Genomic DNA, 20,726 nt, shown 5'->3' on the forward strand with positions numbered 1-20,726 from the left:
ATAGTGAAGTTTGCTGATTTACCCGCACGTAGGGAACTCTTTCTCTTTCTAAGTGTGTATTTGTATTTTTTTCTACTTTACTGTGTGTTTTTGGTTAGTTTTTTGTACTTTTTTTATTTTTTTGCTTTCCTACTTCCTCATTACCCAATCATTCCATCTTTTTTCCCGTATCTTTTTTCTCTCTCTTTCCCCAAGCCCCATGGCAGATAAGGGCGCACCAAGGTGTGGCCGCCTTCCTTTTGGAAGGCGCCGCCAGGCAGAGGTGCTGCCTTGTGCCCTGTTTTCCGAGGTGGAAGTGGCAGTGCTGTTTTTTTACATCCAGCCCCACCTCCCCTCCTCTCGGGCAGCAGGCGGCAGGCGGCAGGATGTGGGTGTGCCAGCAGCACTGGGTGAGGGTACGATGAGCAATTTACTACTGCTCTAGGATCTGGAACACCCATCAGCAGTTAGCGCCCTGCTGGCCAGACATCCTGGACCAAGAGCAGATCCTGCTAGACCTGCTAGGAGTGTTCAATATTACTTGCGTGTTCTATGTTATAGCTAATAATATTTTCCCAAATAATAGCAACCATGCTGCTCACATGCAGGTAAGTTAAGTTTTCAAATATTATGTAATGGTCTGTTATTCTAGACAGGTGCTTAGCTTACTTGGCGCTACCCACCTAACCTAGTTATCGAATCATAGTTGTTGCAGCTCGCTTGGGCTGATGTGATTAGTGATAATTATGTAAGGCGTTCTGTAATTAATTATTTGTAATTTTGTAACCGCATGGTGCGTGCCACACGGATGGTGCCGGGACGTTTGTGAACAACAACATCCATTTTTCAATGTAAGCTTGTGCTGCGGTCCTTTTTCCTCTGCCACACAAGCCTTCATTGCCAAAAGTAGGTTTGCAAACGCCCTATGGTCTATGGGCGATCGCATTGATTCGTAATAGACTATTGCAGTCGTCTTGAAAGGGGTGCCGACCTAAGGTCGGGCGGTTCCAGAACCCCAGTGGCATCAGCCCGCCATCGTTTTTAATCATTATAATAAGGCCCTTCGTGATTAGTGCATTAGCCCATCAACGGGGGTTTACTTGAGACTGAAAGATTGCAAATGAGATATGAGAAGAAGCAAACATCATTTGTTGCAATTTTATTAGTAGTAATTCCAAAATGCAGTTTATTAGGTATTGAAAATCTAGCATAGGATAGGACCATCCCCAGTATATTAGTTGATCTGATTTAAAAAAGTTCAATGTTATTGCGATTGCCTTTGCCTGTCAAAATATATTTTGGGGAGATAATATTTATTACCACTAATCTTTTTTTATCTTTATGTTTTACATTATCATCCAGGGACAAGAAGAGGTCGGAGGCAGGTGAATTCCTGGGAGCTGGAGCTGGAGGCGCCTCCCAGAGATCCTTGGTCAATGGCTCTACTGGCCCTAGTAAGTCCTCCTGGTGTTGTTAACATTATTATATGTATTCCCCTCATTTTTCTGCTCCTTTTTTAATGATGTGATATCTACCCGTTTTATATTATTTTTCCATATCTTTTTCGACCTACCCGTTTCTAAAATCTTGGTATCCCTGCATTATCTTATTTACTTATTTTCTATATTTCAAGTTTCTCTACTTTACGTCAAACTGTCTCTTTTTACTAGTCTGACTGTAGCTTTATTTCTTCTGCTTTTTCAAGCGGCTTTCTCTCTACCCTTTTTGGACTGCCTAGTGGTGGTACTCTAAGGCTGAGAGAACCATTTGGTCACATGCTACTACTCCTCTGCAGTGCAGGTTGCATACCCATAGCCCAAGTAATGTATTTTACGCATGTATGATTAGATGAGAAGGCTCAATCATTAAAACAAGAGAGTGGCAATGGTCATGTTGGACACCCCAAAGTTGTGTCTTCTAATTAGCTAGGCCTAGTATTATATACAGAAGTTGGTGAACTGATGACTGTGAACCATATCTCGGAGGAAGTACAAGGAGGACGGCCCCATTGCATTTTCCAACCAAGGGCATATGCTAAATGTTTTTTCAAAACCTCAGATTCATAAATCAATATCTCCAGCCATTCCTCAACAGCTTGTCTCTTGTCTTGACTTCACCCTTTAAAAACAATTTCCATTAACAAAATGCCCAACATGATATTTTTGATAGAAGATACTGTCTATAATGTATCCAAATTGTAGTGAATGATGTGTGTGGTGTTTTTTTTTATTTTGCTGTAAAACAATTAGTAGGGGCAGGTGTATCTGGCATCTAAGAAATGTGTAATCTTTTTTTTCTAGCCGCACCGACCGCCAGTGCCGGGGCAAGCAGTGATGGCAGTGGGGGGCCGTGGTACGTCATATTGCTTGCTTAATGACAATTAGTTATAATTAGGGCTCCCAGTTTTATGGTATTTATTGTTTTAAAATTTCCATCTGAATTTATCCATATTTATTTTTGGAACATTTTATCTGTATTTATCCATATTTATTTTGTGTTTGGTGTATAAATGTATTTAGTTAACTGATAGACACACACTCGTACTTTGATGTCTATGCTGATTCACCTATTTAAGCCGCCAAATATTACTCGTCAGTACAGCCATTAAATAAAAGCATTATACCACAAATGTATGTTGACATATGTCAATATTTAAAGAAATGTTTTTTAATTTCCCATGCTGTCCATTTGCTTAGCTGTTGGGCTACAATTCATGAAAGACAGCACAAAGAGTTACTTAAAGGAAGCACCATTTTCTGCACTTATCCACTTTTAAAAACAAATGCAGGCAGAAAACACATTGTTTTCGGTCTATATGTATCTGTAAAAATCCATAAAAATGGAAGACAGGGAGCCTTAATTATAATTATAAGCTCACTGTAAAGGTGTAATCTTGTTGACTTGTGAACAACAGGTCAACACAGAATGAGTTGAAGTTGAGCTGAGTAACTAATGGCCGCTCCTGTCTTCAACTCAGCAGAGAACGTTTCATGAAAAAGACCTTTACTATGGGTTGATGGAAAAGTGAAGGAAGAAAGGGGAAAGGATGGATGAAATTTAATATATATGACTGAGAGAGAAGGATGTGTAGGTGAAAGCGCTGGATGCATAAATAGTGTTATTGGTGGCTGATAGCTAGGATGCATGGGTGGGTGGGGTGAAGGATGGATGAAAGGTATACGAATAGGAAGCTTGCCTTGGTGGGTGAAAGTGTATGTGTGAAAGGATGCCTGCCTGGGTGGGTGACAGGAATCCTGTGGTGGTTTCTTTTGATTGAAATGAACTTAGGACACATGGGTGGGTAAATGTCAAATGACAAATGCATATTGCTGAAAGGTGTGTACTTGAGATCATGAGACTAGAGTGAGACAGAGAGGCATGTTTGGAACTTTGGACCGATGGCTATATAGATGGATGGGATCTATGACAGAATTTCGACAGACAGAATTTCGACCTACACAAATATCGGCGTAATTATATCGATAGCAAAAATATCGACGCCCTATGTACAACATGGTAAGTAGCAAAATATCGAAAAAATATTATCGATGTTAAAAATATCGTTATCAAATATATCGATTTTTTTGGGATTTAAAATAACATAAAAAATACTGTAAATAATACTTATTATTACTTAAACATATTTAAATATATGTAATAATGGTAAAAAAAATAATAATACATATTTAATTAAAAAAAAATAATTAAAAATCATATATAATATATACTTACTTAACAATAATTACTATTCCCACTCCAGTGGGTGCAACAGTAGGGAAAACTGACCCTGAACCCTAAAAATACCCCTTTTCCCAAAAACCTAAAACTGACCCTGAACCCTAAAAATACCCCTTTACCCAAAAACTGAAAACTGACCCTGAACCCAAAAAATACCCCTTTACCCAAGAACTGAAAACTGGCCCTGAACCCAAAAAATACCCCTTTACCAAAAACTGAAAACTGACCCTGAACCCTAAAAATACCCCTTTACCCAAGAACTGAAAACTGACCCTGAACCCTAAAAATACCCCTTTACCCAAAAACTGAAAACTGACCCTGAACCCTAAAAATACCCCTTTACCCAAAAACTAAAAACTGACCCTGAACCCTAAAAATACCCCTTTACCCAAAAACTGAAAACTGACCCTGAACCCAAAAAATACCCCTTTACCCAAAAACTGAAAACTGATCCTGAACCCTAAAAATACCCCTTTACCCAAAAACTGAAAACTGACCCTGAACCCTAAAAATACCCCTTTACCCAAAAACTGAAAACTGACCCTGAACCCTAAAAATACCCCATTACCCAAAAACTGAAAACTGACCCTGAATCCTAAAATTACCCCTTCACCCCAAAAACCAAAACTGACCCAGAACACTAAAAATACCCCTTTACCCCAAAACCCAAAACTGACACTGAACCCTAAAAATACTCCTTTACCCAAAATTAATTAATATTACAATTAAATTACTTCCCACCCTATTCCCCTATAAACCCACAACCCACTCCAGTAGTAAAACATATAATTTAGTTAAAAATATACATAAATTATCAATTAATTATTCTATTAATAAATTAAAATAATGCATTGCCAATTAATATTTAATAGCAAAATAAATTAATCATTAAAAATAATTATTTAATTACAAATAAATTACTCCCAACCCTATTCCCCTATAAACCCACAACCCGCTCCAGTAGTAAAACATATAATTTACTTAGAAATATACATAAATTATCAATTAATTAATCAATTAATCAATTAAAATAATTCATTGCCAATTAATATTTAATTGCAAAATAAATTAATCATTAAAAAATAAATATTTAATTACAAATAAATTACTTCCCACCCTATTCCCCTATAAACCCACAACCCGCTCCAGTAGTAAAACATATAATTTACTTAAAAATATACATAAATTATCAATTAATTAGTCAATTAATCAATTAAAATAATACATTGCCAATTAATATTTAATTGCAAAATAAATTAATGATTAAAAAATAATTATTTAATTACAAATAAATTACTTCCCACCCTATTCCCCTAAAAACCCACAACCCGCTCTGGTAGTAAAACATATTATTTACTTTTATATATTTTTTATTTATAAAAACATATTAAACACATATTATAACAATTAATTTAAATACTCAACTAAAATTTCTAACACATATTAGTAAATCGAAATTACTTACATCGATATATATGCTATCGATATAAGTAATTTCGATATTACTTACCTTAGGGTCGATATTCTGGCATCGATATTCTGGACATCGATATTCTGTCCCATCGATATTAGCAATTCGATATAAGTGTAAGTCGACATTAAAAATTTGATATTTTGACTGTTTATCAGATGGATGGATAGTTTCAATAGTGAAGAGTGGATTAAGTAATGTAAAACTTAAAAGGTGGTGAGCAGCAAAGCCAAGGGTGAGGAATACAAAATAAAATATTCTAAAAACAATGCAATGATGAATGAAAAAATCCTTGTGAAGGAGAATTATTTTTTTTTAATTTTTTTTTTTAATTTATACAGCGCATAGCTGCCCCAGTGATGAGGTGTCCCAGCGATACCCAAACAAATGACACTGGACCACTCCAACCCAAGGGAGTAGCCTACACAGGGAAAAGCCAGGTCTTTATTGCCTTTCGAAATGCTAAATGGTTCTGAAGTCCTCTAATTGAGATCGGAAGAGAATTCCAGAGGTGCGCTGCCTGGACCTTGAAAGAACAGCCACCAGCTCTGGCTTTTTGGAAACAAGGAATACAAACTGAGCCAGAGTTGGTAGAGCGCAGGGGGCGATTAGGCACATATTGGACCAGGACAGCCGCTAAGATCGGCGGTCCTTGATGTGTCAGAATTTTGTGGGCTACACACAGCATCTTAAAGTGAATTTTTTTAGCTATCAGCAGCCAATGAAGTTTAGGCAGAAAGTTTGCAACTGAACAAGATTTAGGTAGTGCAAGTATGGAACGTGCTGCCGCATTCTGGATTCTCTGGAGACAAGAAATACAGGATTTGTTGGGACCTAGGTAAAGCGAATTCCCATAATCCAGCCTCGATAGAATTGTGGTTTGAAGAATAGTTTGGCGGACCTTAGGAGAAAAATAGGCAAGTAGCGGTTTCAACCCTCTCAGGAGACCGAAACATGATCCCGCTAAGGCTTTTGATTGTGCGTCAAATGATAGCTCACTATCTATCCAGAAGCCTAAGTTATTTACTGCCTTCTTTAACAAAGGTGCAAGTTTTAATTTATCAGGCCACCACCTTTCAGACCAGAGAGCCCTGTCTCTACCCATCACAAGAATTTCAGACTTGGCGTCATTCAGCTGTAAACAGTTTGCAGTCATCCAGTCAGAAATAGCTAGAAGGTCCTCTCTAAATTTAAAAAGATTGTCTTGACACTCTTTAGAGAAGATAGTAAATAGCTGGGTGTCATCAGCATAAGAAACCAATGGCAACCCTCTACTTTTTGATAACAAAGCTAGGGGTTGAACATAGATGTTAAAAAGCACAGGGCTCAATATTGAGCCCTGTGGAACCCCATGTTTGATAACATGCTCTTGTGAGTGAAAAGGTGGTATTACCACTTGAAAACCTCTACCTTTCAAGAAGGACTGGAACCACGCCAAGGCCGACCCCCTGACTCCGATATCATGTAGACGACCTAGAAGGATGTCATGGGAAACAGTGTCGAAGGCGGCACTTAAATCCAAAAGAATTAAGGCCGCAGAATTCCCGACATCTAGGCTGCTACGGATATCCTCAGTCGCTGCCGACAGTGCTGATTCTGTGCTAAGACACGAACGGAAGCCATTTTGTGAGGGGTCAAGCATGTTATTACCCTCAACCAATTCCGCCAGAACCATGTTAACATATAACTCAGTAACCCTGGCTAAAAAAGGGAGCTGGGAGATCGGCGAAAGTTACTAGGGTCTAAGGGCTCCAGAGATGGCTTCTTTAAAAGAGGTATGACTTTAGCATGCTTCCAGGTTGCCAGCAGTGATGCAGAGGACAGAGACAGATTAACCAATTCCCTTATTGCTGGAGAGATTGAGCTAAAAACTTGTCGAAGCTGATCTGGTCTCAGTGGATCAGTTGGAGAGCCTGTTTTAATTTTAAAACACAAAGATTCAATCTCGGGGAGCGAAAGTAGGGGAAAGGAGCACAAAGTTGCTTTAGAGATATTTAGCCTGTCCTCAAACTCGACTGTGCGATTAATAATCAAGCTGGCTGCTGGAAGGCAGACAGTTGGCAGATTGTTATAAATAATCTCCACCTTACGCACAAAAAAAACAGCTAGTTCCTCACACTGAGTGTTGGAAGAAATTGGAGAATCAACTTTCTCATTAGAATGTTGCATCTTTTTTAGAATGGAGAAAATCATTTTAGGAGCGTTATTACTCTCCAAGATTTTTGCTGCAATATAGTCTGCTCTGGTTTTCCGAATAAGCCTATGGTATGATTTAATAGAGCGCCGATATTTATTTTTGGCCTTTGTGTCGTATGCACACCTCCACAATCGCTCTAATTGCTTACAGACATTTTTAGCATTAGCCAGGGTTTCATTAAACCATGGGTTTGAAGTGCGCAGTTTTTTCCTAGAACTACATTTTCCGGGGATACGCGTGTCTAGGACCCAAAAAGAGAATCCGATGCCACTATATTCTAGGAAAATTGTGGCTTGGATTTTAGCAGCATATCAGAGAATAAACTGGCATTCCATTTATGCCAAGGACGTTAAATCACAGTCCGTGCAGGAGTTGGGACAGATTTCCCCGGCCTCCGAAGCGAAAAGGAGACCAAGAAATGGTCTGTCCTGACCAGAGGGACCGACGGAGACATAATCACAGTGTCCAAATTGGGAAAGATGGGATCCAGAAGATGCCCAGCAATATGTGTGCTATCTGCCACCAATTGTGTCAATTGACAGGCCTCCAAATCTGCCAGAAAACAGGCAATATCACATGTATCACTATCTTCTAAATGGAGGTTTAGATCGCCCAGAATAGTGAAGTTTGCTGATTTACCCGCACGTAGGGAACTCTTTCTCTTTCTAAGTGTGTATTTGTATTTTTTTCTACTTTACTGTGTGTTTTTGGTTAGTTTTTTGTACTTTTTTTATTTTTTTGCTTTCCTACTTCCTCATTACCCAGCCATTCCATCTTTTTCCCCGTATCTTTTTTTTCTCTCTTTCCCCCAGCCCCATGGCAGATAAGGGCGCACCAAGGTGTGGCCGCCTTCCTTTTGGAAGGCGCCGCCAGGCAGAGGTGCAGCCTTGTGCCTCTATGTTTTTGATGGCCCTGGGGGGCGGTAGATACACAACCCAAAAACTGCGAAGTTATGGTTCAGAGTAATTTTAAAAAAAGCAATTTCACAATCTGGAATCTCCTCCCTCCTGAAGCTACACAATTAAGGCTCTTTGAGAATTATTGCAATACCGCCACCTCGATTCACAGGGTGGTTAAGTTGGTACATAGTGTAGCCCGCAAGAGTGACTGGCCGCTAGCAGCGTCCCGGAGCGGACAAGCGCGGATGGGCTTGCCCTTGGCGTGCCTTTGGCGCACCCGCTGGGCACATCCCTTCTCGTCTGATTGGCCCTTGGGCAGTCTATCAGTTCTCAACGTCGCCGAGATGCGGAAGCCAAAAGATTTACAAAAGAACACATTGCCACAATTCCTCACAAAGCGTTAAAAACAATAAAAAGCCTTCAACTCAATTTTAAGGTAGAACACATTAGCAGCGCTCAGCGCGAGAGTTAAGGGTAGCCCGCGTCCGCCTCGGCTCATTTTAAATGATGGTGGGCAACAACGGGCCCCTCCCTTTGCATCTGATTGGCCCTTGGGCAGCCAATCATCTCTCAACACCACCAAGATGAGGAAGGCAAAAGATTTACAAAATAACAAATTGCCAGAATTCCTCACAAAGCGGTAAAAACAATAAAAAGCTGTCAAGCTCAATTTTAAGGTAGAATACATTAGCAGCGCTCAGCGCGAGTGTTAAGGGACTTGTGGTGTTCTTCTCACCTTTACTTGCCTGGAATGGTTTTTGAGGCATTTTTTTTATTCAAAGAGTTGAGGAGGTGGTATTTCAGACTCCTGCCTGGACTCACAGTAGTTTTCAAGCTCAACATTATGTATCCTTCCTATCCATCCATCATCAATCACCTCCCTCCATATCCATGCCATATTTATCTTTGTGTTTTGCTAAGACCATTGTTTAGAATTTGTCTTTTTTCTTGATATGTAGCTACTCCTGCTGCTCCAAAAACACAGAGCAGGCAGGAGATTGCAGCCCAGACCCAGGCAGCGAAAATGGAGGCCATCAGGGCTGAGTACAAGCAGCTGGTTTCTTTGGAGCATGAGGCCGAAGCTGCTGCAGATGCCCCGGGTCCCAGCCAGAACACAACAACCTCCCTACCACACCGTCGCCACAGTCCAAAGGGCACCCGCCCGCGCCACCATCATTCCATCAGCACTGCTTCTTCCCCTTATTTCCGCCTGTTTGAGCGCTGCATCATGCGAAGGCTGGGGTATATTGAAGCCAGGCAGGGACAGATGGACAGGAACCTCCGGAAGCTCCTAACCCACCGTTAGTGCTCTCTTCATCTAATCTGTTTTGGGTGGGTGGGAGTTGGGGGATTGTTGGGTTTATCTTTATTTATGGACATTTCTTGGACACTACTTGGACATTGGTTGGGGTTAGGGAGAGGGGTGGGCCAGTTGTGGGTTTGGTTTAGATTTGTTCAGGGAATAAACGTTTCATACTTTTACATTTTATGATTATGAATGATTTCAAAACATTTTGGTGGGGTTTTTGATTGTTTGTTTTACTTTGCATTGCAGGCTTTGCCTCAGCCACTTTAAAAAATCTGCTGATAGTGTACACAAAATAGTGATGCGGTACCCTATCTCATCCTACTACTCTCTCCTCCTAGTCTCTGCAGCCTACTCTGCTAATAATATATTGCTATTTTCAACCCTAAAGGACTTGGAAGGGGTGAATTACCATTGTATAGAATGATCGTCGTTCAACAATGAGTAATCGACCACAGTTCACTTCTCTTACCTCATTAGATGAAGCGAGGGCTCCATGGTGTCTTAAGGTGCCATCATGGTGGTGGTAGTAGTACCAGCATGCATTGCTAGCATTTCTTTTGATATTGAAGGCAAACTCATAAGAACTGAAGCGGGGTCCCACTCCCTCCTAGGCAAACTAGAACTGTAGGATAAGAACTCGGAGAGTGGGGACTATTCGTCAAAAAAATAAGTTTACAAATTGAAAAAAAAACGTGGTTAATGCCGGTATTGTATGCAAGCTTGATGACAGTCACCAGAGACTAGACTACTAGAACACACTCCGTCTCAGACACAAGAAAAGAGTATGATAAGCAATGAAAAATGGAATTAATTAGAACATTGGTGAGCTACTACAAAATGTATGAAGTGGACAAGCTTAACTTTAGATGCAAATTAATACAGTGCCTGAATGATGATGCTTGCAATGAGATCTTCCTCTGAAAAAAATATCATACACTGTGCTGGGGTGGATACTATAATATACGCTACCAGTGCAGGCTATAGGAGTTTAAGAATAAGATCCTCCTCACCCTGCACTGAGTTGTGTTGCTTTTACCACATCCGCCCCACCCTGCATGAGATCAATTAATGGTGTAAATTGTTAAGTCATACCTCAATAAATCACACAGCCTGGGATAAGAGGTTAGGGTTTTGATGAATCTTTGGGAAGGGGGATTAGAGGGAAAGGTTGGACAGAGACAAACACTTCACATGGACAACACTCATCTTGGCAGTCGACCACCATAAATCTGTTATGGGAGGAAAAGGAAATACATGTATGATAATTGAGTTGTACTAGGCTAGTACGGGGCAGTATATTAATTATGGAATGGTCTATCTGCCCCCAGTGAGACACAAGTTACATACATTATATTTATGTTCTGTTGTACCAGGCTTAGAAAGATAGCAAATACAATTAATATATCTGTTGGAGTAAAGTAAGCAAACATAAACAACACACACAGTCTTAATGATTGAAGAGAAAAAAAATATACTGTATAAATTGGGAGTTGCATCTTCACATTTCTAATGGGATGGCTACCAATTAATCTTGGGTGCCTGGTGGATGCGGTTTGGTATTGTAAGTGTGAGATGTTTTTCCAGTATGGCGCAGGGTAAAGGGCCTGTAGATGGCAAAAAAGGATATTGAAAAATCAAGGAGAAAACAAAAAGTTCAACTGCATAAAGAGTGCAACACAAAGACTTTCAGAGGCAGCATGGCTACTGTTTCTGGAAGTTACCTCCAACAACAGGCCACCCCCAACCAAACTCCACTTAGCTTCGGATTTGAGCCAGACAGCACTGAGCACACATACATAGTATACACACAGCAACATAGCATTTTCCAAATGATGTAAAAATTAAATAATCAATGCACCACTGTCAGTCACACCACACTCGCTGCCCACCACCACTACACAGACATGTCGGTCTGGTCTGTTTTGTTGTTTAACTTTAGGCCACTTCAAAGTCATCATCCAAATCAGTTAGTATGAGTGAATTTGAAATCTTCCATCTTCTTCTGGTGGCATTTCTCAAAGTAGTCACACCCATGTCCTGAATTATTTCATCAATCATCTCTGATCCTCCTCAGTCCTGACCTGACTCTGACTGCCAGTATGGTGTCCAACTCCAAGTCCTTACCAACAATGTCCAACTCACGAGTGTGTCCTCCAGACTCGTCCACTGCCAACTCAAAATGAAATGGATCGGCCTGTAGTAGTACAATTTGTCATTAAATAATAAGAAGGAAAAGGTTGAATTGAGTCACTTTGTAGAATTGACATTCACAACAAACAAAAATTACTCAGTGTGCAATGCATGCCATCATTTATCTGTGCTTACAGGGCAGTCCATCTAGGTTATAAAAGGATAGATAGATAGTCAGGGCTCAGGGTTGGAGGCGGGCACAGATTTGTTTGAATTCTCCATCCAATGTCTGGGTTGAGGGAAATGGCTTTGGGCGAGTCAGAAGTGGGCTTCACTTCTTTACTGACTGCACACTGTTGCACCTCCGATCTGGCAATAAAAATAGTAAGACTGTGGGGATGGATTTGTGAACCAGAAAGACAGTGACACACACACAAATAATAAAGTAAATAATGTTCCTTAAAATAATGTTCCTTAGCTATATCTTGTTTTGGTTGGTTTTTTGGGCGTTGAAGAAAGAAAGAAAGTAAAAACTTGAAAATGACAGAGCTTAGTTGTTAGGGAAGGAGAGCTCATCCTCAAACTCTGGTGGTTTGCCCAGAAGTAGGTCACCTAACACACTACTTCCATGACCTGAATCGCAGTCATCATCTTCCTGCTGTGCTACTTCAGGTATGGTGTAATCCGATGGTACAAAGTGCTAATTCATTTTTATCATGAATAACCTCTCTACGTTTTGGGGCAAGAGACTGGTCCTTCTCACTGTCAGAACGACACCAGAAGCACTGAAAACACGCTCAGCAGAGACACTTGTTACGGGGCTACCAGATAGCTTATCTCCAGCCTGCTGAGCACTGGCCATTGCCGCCTTTTCCCACACCAATACAACAATAGGTTTTAATCAAAGTAGATCTCTGTTGGGTCATCCAGATAGGCCTGAACCATCCGCTCAATGGTCATGAGTTCTCCACTTTGCCCGGCATCTTTTTCCTTTGCCTGAGCACTGGACTTAAGCCCTGCCTGTAGAAACCACTCATGTGCCATTTTTGGGGCTAATGCTCCTGTTCTTGTTGTTCTTGTTCTTGGTGTTGTTGTTGTTGTTGGCTGCTGTGAGCCAACCGCACTGCCCTCAGGCTCTGAAGTTGAACTTGATGCTGACTATCCTGCAATATTTGTGTGCCCTGGAGGAGTGGGCCTCCAATTCACAGCTGTTCTTTTTCTAGCTGACTGGCTAGCATAGCTATCCAACTTTTGTAGCTGGTAACATTCCTGTCTGAAAAAGGAATGAAAGTGTGCAGTGGTGGTTTGTACTGTGGACAGTCACAGCCAGCATGACTCACGGGTGGGGGAGAGCAAGGGGACGGGGCCGCACGGGGATGGGGAGGTTAATTTGATAAAAAATAAAAAAATACAACTTTACTTTCCCTCCGGTCCCACGTCGCGTCTCCTCTCTCTGCTCATATGAAGCAGAAGCAGGCAGCCTCCCTTTCCTCCCCTATGCCAATCACAATGCTGCAATTGCAGCGTTGTGATTGGCCTAGACACCGACTTCACAGGCGTCTATGGGGGAGCCACTTTCCCCATGCAGGCTGCATGCAGCCTACTTGTAGAAAACAGGAGAGTGTGCATGACTGGTTTGGTCGGCCCAGGGCTGACCCCACAACATTGGCCTAGCCACTCCTCCCCGACCCAACCAATCAAACCCTTCTTCTGCATTCTTGCAGTGTGAGAAGTAGAAACATAAAATGGTATTTATACCATTTAGTGTTTCTACTTCTCACACTGCGAGAACGCAGTGTGGCAAAGCTGCTCAGCCAACGTTAAGGAGCCACCCCTGAACATGGATCAAGAATTGTGGCACAAATGTAACAGATGGATGATTGAATGCCTCTTTGCACCCTTGTATTTTCGGATAAGCAAATGATTAATCTCTCCACCAACTCATATGCTTCTTTCTTTTCTCCAGACCTCCATACATTGATGACACCGCCTATTGCTATTCCTGTAGCATGTGCAACAATGGGATAGTTTTGCCCTTTGTACTGTCCTCCTTGCTGACTTCACATGTGAAGACCTCAAACGAAGCAGCGTCTCCATCAGGCATTTAACTAGGCCCCATTGGATCATCTTAATGATCATGCCTTTCACAGTTGCATCCCTCTTTGCATGACATATTCATTGATTGGTCTGTACTGCTCAAACAGACGTTCATGCATGTAATAAGTTGAGTTCCAACGTGTTGGCACCTCCTAGATGAGTGCTTTAACTGGCATTCTATTATCACGTTGACTGATCCTCAGCTGTTTGTGGGCTTTAAAAGAATGTGTGAAATGTGTCAGATTCTTCTGAAGGTGGTTAGTAAGTTGCAAACTCAGTCTGTTTTTTCCAGAAAGTCTTGAACAATGATGTTAATGCAATGCGCCAAACACGCATTTTGAAAGCGCAAACCAACAAAAAATGCCGCGAATCGCAGAATTTTTTGCAATTCCGCGTTCCTCGTGGAACGCGACATTACCCAAATTCCACGAGCGGAACGTAATTTACCGCCCACACCTAGTGTCAACACCTGCAGATATCTTTTCTTTAACCCCCACAAAATAGATCCAGTGTGCAGTGATGCACATGTAATCAGTGGCTTGGCAAGTGGTCCACATGTCTGTTGTCAGGAGAATAGTGTGAACAGCACTCTGCTGCAAAGCTTATCCAAGCAATTCCAGCATGTCATGATGTAGTGCTGGAACAGTACTCTCAAAAATTGAAAAAGATCCTAGGGGAGGTGACGTGGACGCGAAACTCTCCCAACGTGAGGCTTTACTCATTATGAAATTTAATACAGCCTCAAAAGGCCTGAATGAGATTGCTGAAATCTATAAAAACACCAGTTAAATCAATTTTCTAAACCGGCTCAGTCCATATGCCTCAGGCATTCTTCCATTTGTAGTTCTCTGAGACTTCCAAAAACTACAAGTCCCACAATGACATGGGGCTATTTAACAGGAAGTTCAACTTTCAACCAGCAGCGATTTTTTCCACAACTCGCACATTGGAAACAAGGACAGACGCCTTTTCATCAAACGGTACGTCCCCAGTCTAATGCGGAAGCTTGGTTACTAACCCACGCGCTAGTGCTCCCCTAAGGCATTACTGACGGCCCCCCTCCCTCCTTTCCAGAGATTAAAACCGTTCCCCTAGAACGAAGGAGAAGCAGGGATATGCCGGCAAGCAAGTAGCCGGACGAAGCGCAGGTAAGAGCCCCGCGCAGTGACACATCAGTAGAGTTTGAATGAATCACAGTGAGCGCTTGACACTTAAGGTAGCACGCTTATTTCTTTTTGGTTACAGCTACTGTGAGCATTCCACCTTCAAACTTCTTGACTCGCTGCTTTTGAAAAATGATGACTTTTTGGTTCATTGGCTAAGGTAGGCTGCTGCACTCACGGGACTGTTGAGTCTCTCATTTTAATTGTGTTTGAATACTCCTCTCTAAGCACCCCTTTTATTATTTTTGCAGAACCATTTGGTCCTGAGGAGAACCCCCCTAGCAAGTGGGGTTCGAAACGCGTCGACCACTCTACCCCCGTATTTGGTCTTTAATTACTGTGTTAAGGACAGAGCACCCTCGCTAATGTTGAGAGAAAGACTTTCCCGGTGTAAATACACTAAAAAGACTGTTAAAATTGCATCATCCAAAGGGATTCTCTCCAATTTATTTTCGACCAATACGTGGATCCATTTGTTTCTTTTTGTTTATTGATCATGCTGTTATGTGTGTGAATGTCTGTGTATGACTGGACGGCCATGTATGATTGAATGCTTGAAATACTTATGTTTTTCTTTTTTCACTGTTGTATTTATTGTATATATGAAACTGTTGGCTTCTCCTTGCACTTAAAAATTTAATATAAAACAAAGCAAAAAATAACTGCAAGAGAATAAATCTTGATACATTGCTAAAGAAATTAAGCAGGTGGTTTTGCTTTTTTCAAACCCCCAAATTCTTCCTTTTTGTCTAAATTTTGTCTCAGCATTGGCTTTCGTGTTGTTCTTCTGGAACAGCAACTCTGGTAAAATAGGTCCCACTGGGAATCTTCCATTTCGGGGACACAGCTGCCACAAATTCAAGAAAATCCACCCTTTCCACAAAAGGCCCAGTGCTAACATTTTAGCCAGCTTCGCATTGTACAAACGTGCCATTGGGTGGGTGCGTTCAAACTGCCCCTCCGACCTAAACATACTGACAATGGTTGCCTAGATTTCTTTCTTTTCTGGTGCCACTGTGGCAGGTGACATCTTGACACCAGATGTTAGGCTCGATGCACGTTTTTTCATTGTGATTATCTCTTTCCTTGAACCCTTTGGTGTCTCAGCCTGACTCTTGTGCCATTCCAATGTTGCTGATGATGATGTGAGTGGTACCATTGCACCACTGGGGACATAGCAGCCTTGTGTACCGGAGAAAATGTCTCCCTCTTGTTCACCTCCCACAGTGATGGATCTTCTTCATCCCCTTCACCAACAACACTTGCAGTTTTTTGGCTGCTAAGGTGCACCTCCTACTGGATCAAGTGGTGTTTTCTCAGATTGGTTGTTTGGCCACTGGTACCATAGTTTGTATCAAGCTTACCCCGACTAACAACTACACCACAAATAGGACATATAGCAATGTTCACCTGCAACAATGCAACAATGCAACATATAGCAATGTTCACCTGCAATAGAGGGACAGCTTTGCCCTTTGTACTGTCCTCCTTGCTGACTTCACATGTGAAGACCTCAAAAGGAAGCAGCGTCTCCGTCAGGCATTTAACTAGGCCCCATTGGATCATCTTAATGATCATGCCTTTCACAGTTGCATCCCTCTTTGCATGACATATTCATTGATTGGTCTGTACTGATCAAACAGACATTCACGCATGTAATAAGTTTAGTTCCAACGTGTTGGCACCTCCTGCATGAGTGCTTTAACTGGCATTCTATTATCACGTTGAATGATCCTCAGCTATTTCCGGGCTTTAAAAGAATGTGTGAAAAGTGTCAGATTCTTCTGAAGGTGGTTAGTAAGTTGCTGACTCAGTCTGTTTTTTCCAGAAAGTCTTGAACAATGATGTTAATGCAGTGCGCCAAACACATGACCATGCAATAGCCACCTTCACTCATGGCATTAACTATATCACTGCCATTGTCCGTGGCAACAAAGCCAATGTTAAACCCTCTTAGTTGCAGTCATTCAAAGACCTTGTTGTCAAAGTCTTCCAAAATGTTTGCAGCAATATGAGATTTCTCCATGGAGAACATGGCTACTGTTGCGTGTTTCTGAGGGGCATTAAAAATCTCAGCAGTGTCAACTAGGGGTGGGTGGAGATTGCGTAGTCCTGCTAGGCAAATTTTCACAAAACTGTAAAAAATCTCTGCGAGCAGGCAAAAGTTCTGCGAACATCTGGAATTGCTTGCTCTGCCAGTTAGCCAGTTCTGCACGACTCATCCTGGACATCCCCCGCCGCAGCCACATCTCTCCCCAGCTGAGAGACCTGCACTGGCTCCCCGTCAGCAAGAGGATCACGTTCAGACTCCTCACCCACGCACACAAGGCTCTCCACGACATGGGCCCCAAATACCTCAACAACCGCCTCACATTCTACACATCCACCCGCCAAATCTGTTCCGCCAGCCTAGCCCTCGCCACCGTCCCACGCATTCGCAGAACAACCGCCGGAGGAAGATCCTTCTCCTACCTGGCGGCCAAGACATGGAACTCCCTCCCGCCCACCTACGACTGACCCAGGATCATCTCTCCTTCAGGAAACAGCTCAAGACCTGGCTCTTCGAGCAGTAGTGGATCCCCCCCTCACAGTGCCTTGAGACCCTCAAGGGTGAGTAGCGCGCTATACAAATTTGTCTGATTGATTGACCTCTTTCCTGCTAACCGAAAAGAAGTCACAAACTGGGGAGGTCAACTTTCTGACACTGCTGGTGCCACTTGCAACGTCAGATGAACTTGTAGGTGGGCGTGACGTTTGACTCTCTGCAGTACCTACTTCTACTGAGGTCGTTGTGGTGGATGTAGGTCGCTGCCAGAAAATGTGGCAGCTGGAGGTGGTGTTGGTGGTATCTGTGTTGGTGGTATTCATGACACATTCCTCACTGCAATTTGGGATGGGGTAATGTCAGTCTGTACTGGGGAGGGGCTAATGTCCATGCTGACTAGCTCGTCATCATCCTCCTCTTCTACATCTACCTCCTTAACTCAAATGTTTTCTGGAACCTTCCTTTTCCCTGGCCTTGTCTCATGGCGTGTCTCACTCTCAGACTGAGGTGAGATCCTAGTGGCGTCTAAATCATCAGAACGGGGGCTTGGAGAAGAAGTTGATGGACTAATCGTCCTTTTCCTTGCTGGGGATCTGGACGACAATAGATCTTCTGAAAGAGTTCAATATCCTGAACTGCCCTACTTTGGGAGAAACAACTATTATTAGGATTGATTGCAGCTGTTGTTGCACACTTATCCGAGTTTCCTGCATTGAATGTGTACTAGTTTGCGATAACGATACGTCAATTTCAACATCAGAACTCATTTGCTTTGACTTCGAGATTAGACTGTCTGCCAATGGGCTCAGCCCTAGAATGGTAGGGTAGATCCACTGATGAGTGGGTGCTACTCCCAGTTTGCTCCCAGGACACCGCTTTTGCAGGTGCAATTTTTGGTTTCCCAAAAAAGGTCTTGGGCGACATACCAGTGGTGGTAAGTGGCAGTGCCTTCTTCTCAATTGCAACTTTCTTGCTCCTGGACTCAGTGCCTTTGTTTGGGGCCATCTTGAAGATGGCAATTAGCATGAGTGGCACAAGTCTGTGGTCACACGTCATGTGACAATGTGCGCATGGCGCATGCCTTCTGTCTGGCAGTACAATGGGTGAAAAGTACAAATAAATCTAGGTGCATGGCCCCAATCAAACAAACAACACCAATTGTCCAACTTACCTGTAAATCTCATATTCAATAGCCAGGGGTGTGGAATTTAATAAAATATCTACTTGTCTTTGTGGCAAGTTGCTTCATAAATCTACTTGTCCTTTAACAAAATCCACTTGTCCATGTTTGTGCCATATAATGCGATGACAAATTATGGCAGCAATCTCATTATATATGAGCTCTGATATAGCCTTTCTGATTATGCCAGGGCTCATACCACAGTAGGGTTAGAATACTAACAATTCCCTTATTTTGACACATTTCTATGATCTACTTACTGGGTCTGAAGGTAGTGGTAAGCAATCGTTCCAGGGTAAAAATGCCCTTTTGAGTCCATGCAAACCTATTACCTTTTTATGTTTTAAGGGTTTTCCCCAACTCTTCTCTAATCTTTTCCCATACTGAGAAAAAAATTCAACAGATTTTTTCATGAGCAAATCTACACATGCATATTTGCTCATGCTAAAATGCAGTTCGCAAAATTTTCTAGGAGTACTATATCTTGGCCTGCTTCTGTAAATTCTTGTGACTTCACGAAAGATGTACATCTGCACTTAATGCAAGGACATATACCATGGGTGCACTTTTGAGACGTTCACTAATAATTAGGCCCCTTATTGGGTCTGGCGTTAACCATGACCTTTTGTGTTTAGTAAAATTCTGTCTCTCTCTCTCTCTCTCTCTTTGTCTTTTGGCTGGCTTCACTGTGAGTGACAGTATTCTGCTCTTTCACAAGGAGCATATTGGCTCATAAATTAGTTTTTTTCAGTGCTACTGCAGTGGCAATGTGTGTTTTTTGAGACCAAAAACAAGTTTTGCTTTTGCCAATGTTTGTTATAATGGTGAAGGCCCAGCAGCTCCCACACCTATAAGGTTTTACAAAAAGCATGCCTAAGCAAGACGCACATTGACAAATTGAAAAGACTGACCACCAATTTCAGACTTACTGGCTTAGCCAGTGCTTGTTTATTTTTGATTCCCATAATCTTATTGAAACGGGTTACACTGATTTTCCATTATGAATAAATGACAGCATGCATTAACACTTTTTAATAAATGATGCTGCAAAGAAATGGTACCTAACATTTTTCAGTAGTTTAGCTAAATGTGTTTTTCCTATTTCCATTTTTTGTCAACATTTTATTTTGAAAGCAAGGAATCATAAATCTTGCTTCCAAGCTTCTGCAAATATTTACATCTAATCAGAAATCATTCTGGGAGCATTAAATATAGCCTCATATTCTCATAAACTGTTGAGGGAGGTATTTGCCAAGAAAGGGATTGATTTTTACTTAGAATACGAAAGTGGGCCGTGGCCTTACAAGAATATGATTTTGAAATTTCGTACGTACCTGAATCCAACAATATCTTAGCATATTGTCTGTCAAGACTTGGTGATGGTGGGTGTGAAGTGTTTGAGGAAGGTGAGTGGATTGGTGATGAAGAATTGGGGGAGGAAGTAAATGCATGTGTGATTAACGAGGGCTTCATTTCCGAAAGTGAGTGAGGGGATGTCTGATCAATGACTTAGTTTTACAAACGGTAGTGTTGATGATCTTGAGTGGGTGGTGCGAGAAGAAGGAGTGCAAGGAGGATCTTAAGGGTTATTGGCAGGGCAGGGAGGACTTAGCTATGATGGACGGCCTTCTAATTCTAGACAGCAAGATGATTCCCCACAGAAGACCTGAGAGACAAACTGATGTATAATGCTCATGCAAGTCACAAGGGGATTGCTAAGACAAAAACAAGGATAAGGAAGGCATAATGGGGGACAGCTATGGACGTGCATGTAGAAAGAGTCGTTTGTGAGTGTGCTGAATGTATGAGCAGCAATACACAGCTGATGGTAGTGAGCGAGTAAGCTGCTAGTCTATGGTCTGACTTTGCAATTGATATCTTGGGTCCTGTGAAGCTTATGTCTCAGGATCGGCATGTGATTGTATGCATGGATACGTGTTCCCGGTGGCCAGAAATTAAAGTGGTTAATTCTGTAGAATCTAATGTAGTGATTGAATTTTTGGAAGAACTGTTTTAGC

This window comes from Lissotriton vulgaris, chromosome 4_1 (genome assembly GCF_964263255.1).
Source record: "Lissotriton vulgaris chromosome 4_1, aLisVul1.2, whole genome shotgun sequence".
NCBI lineage: Eukaryota > Metazoa > Chordata > Amphibia > Caudata > Salamandridae > Lissotriton > Lissotriton vulgaris.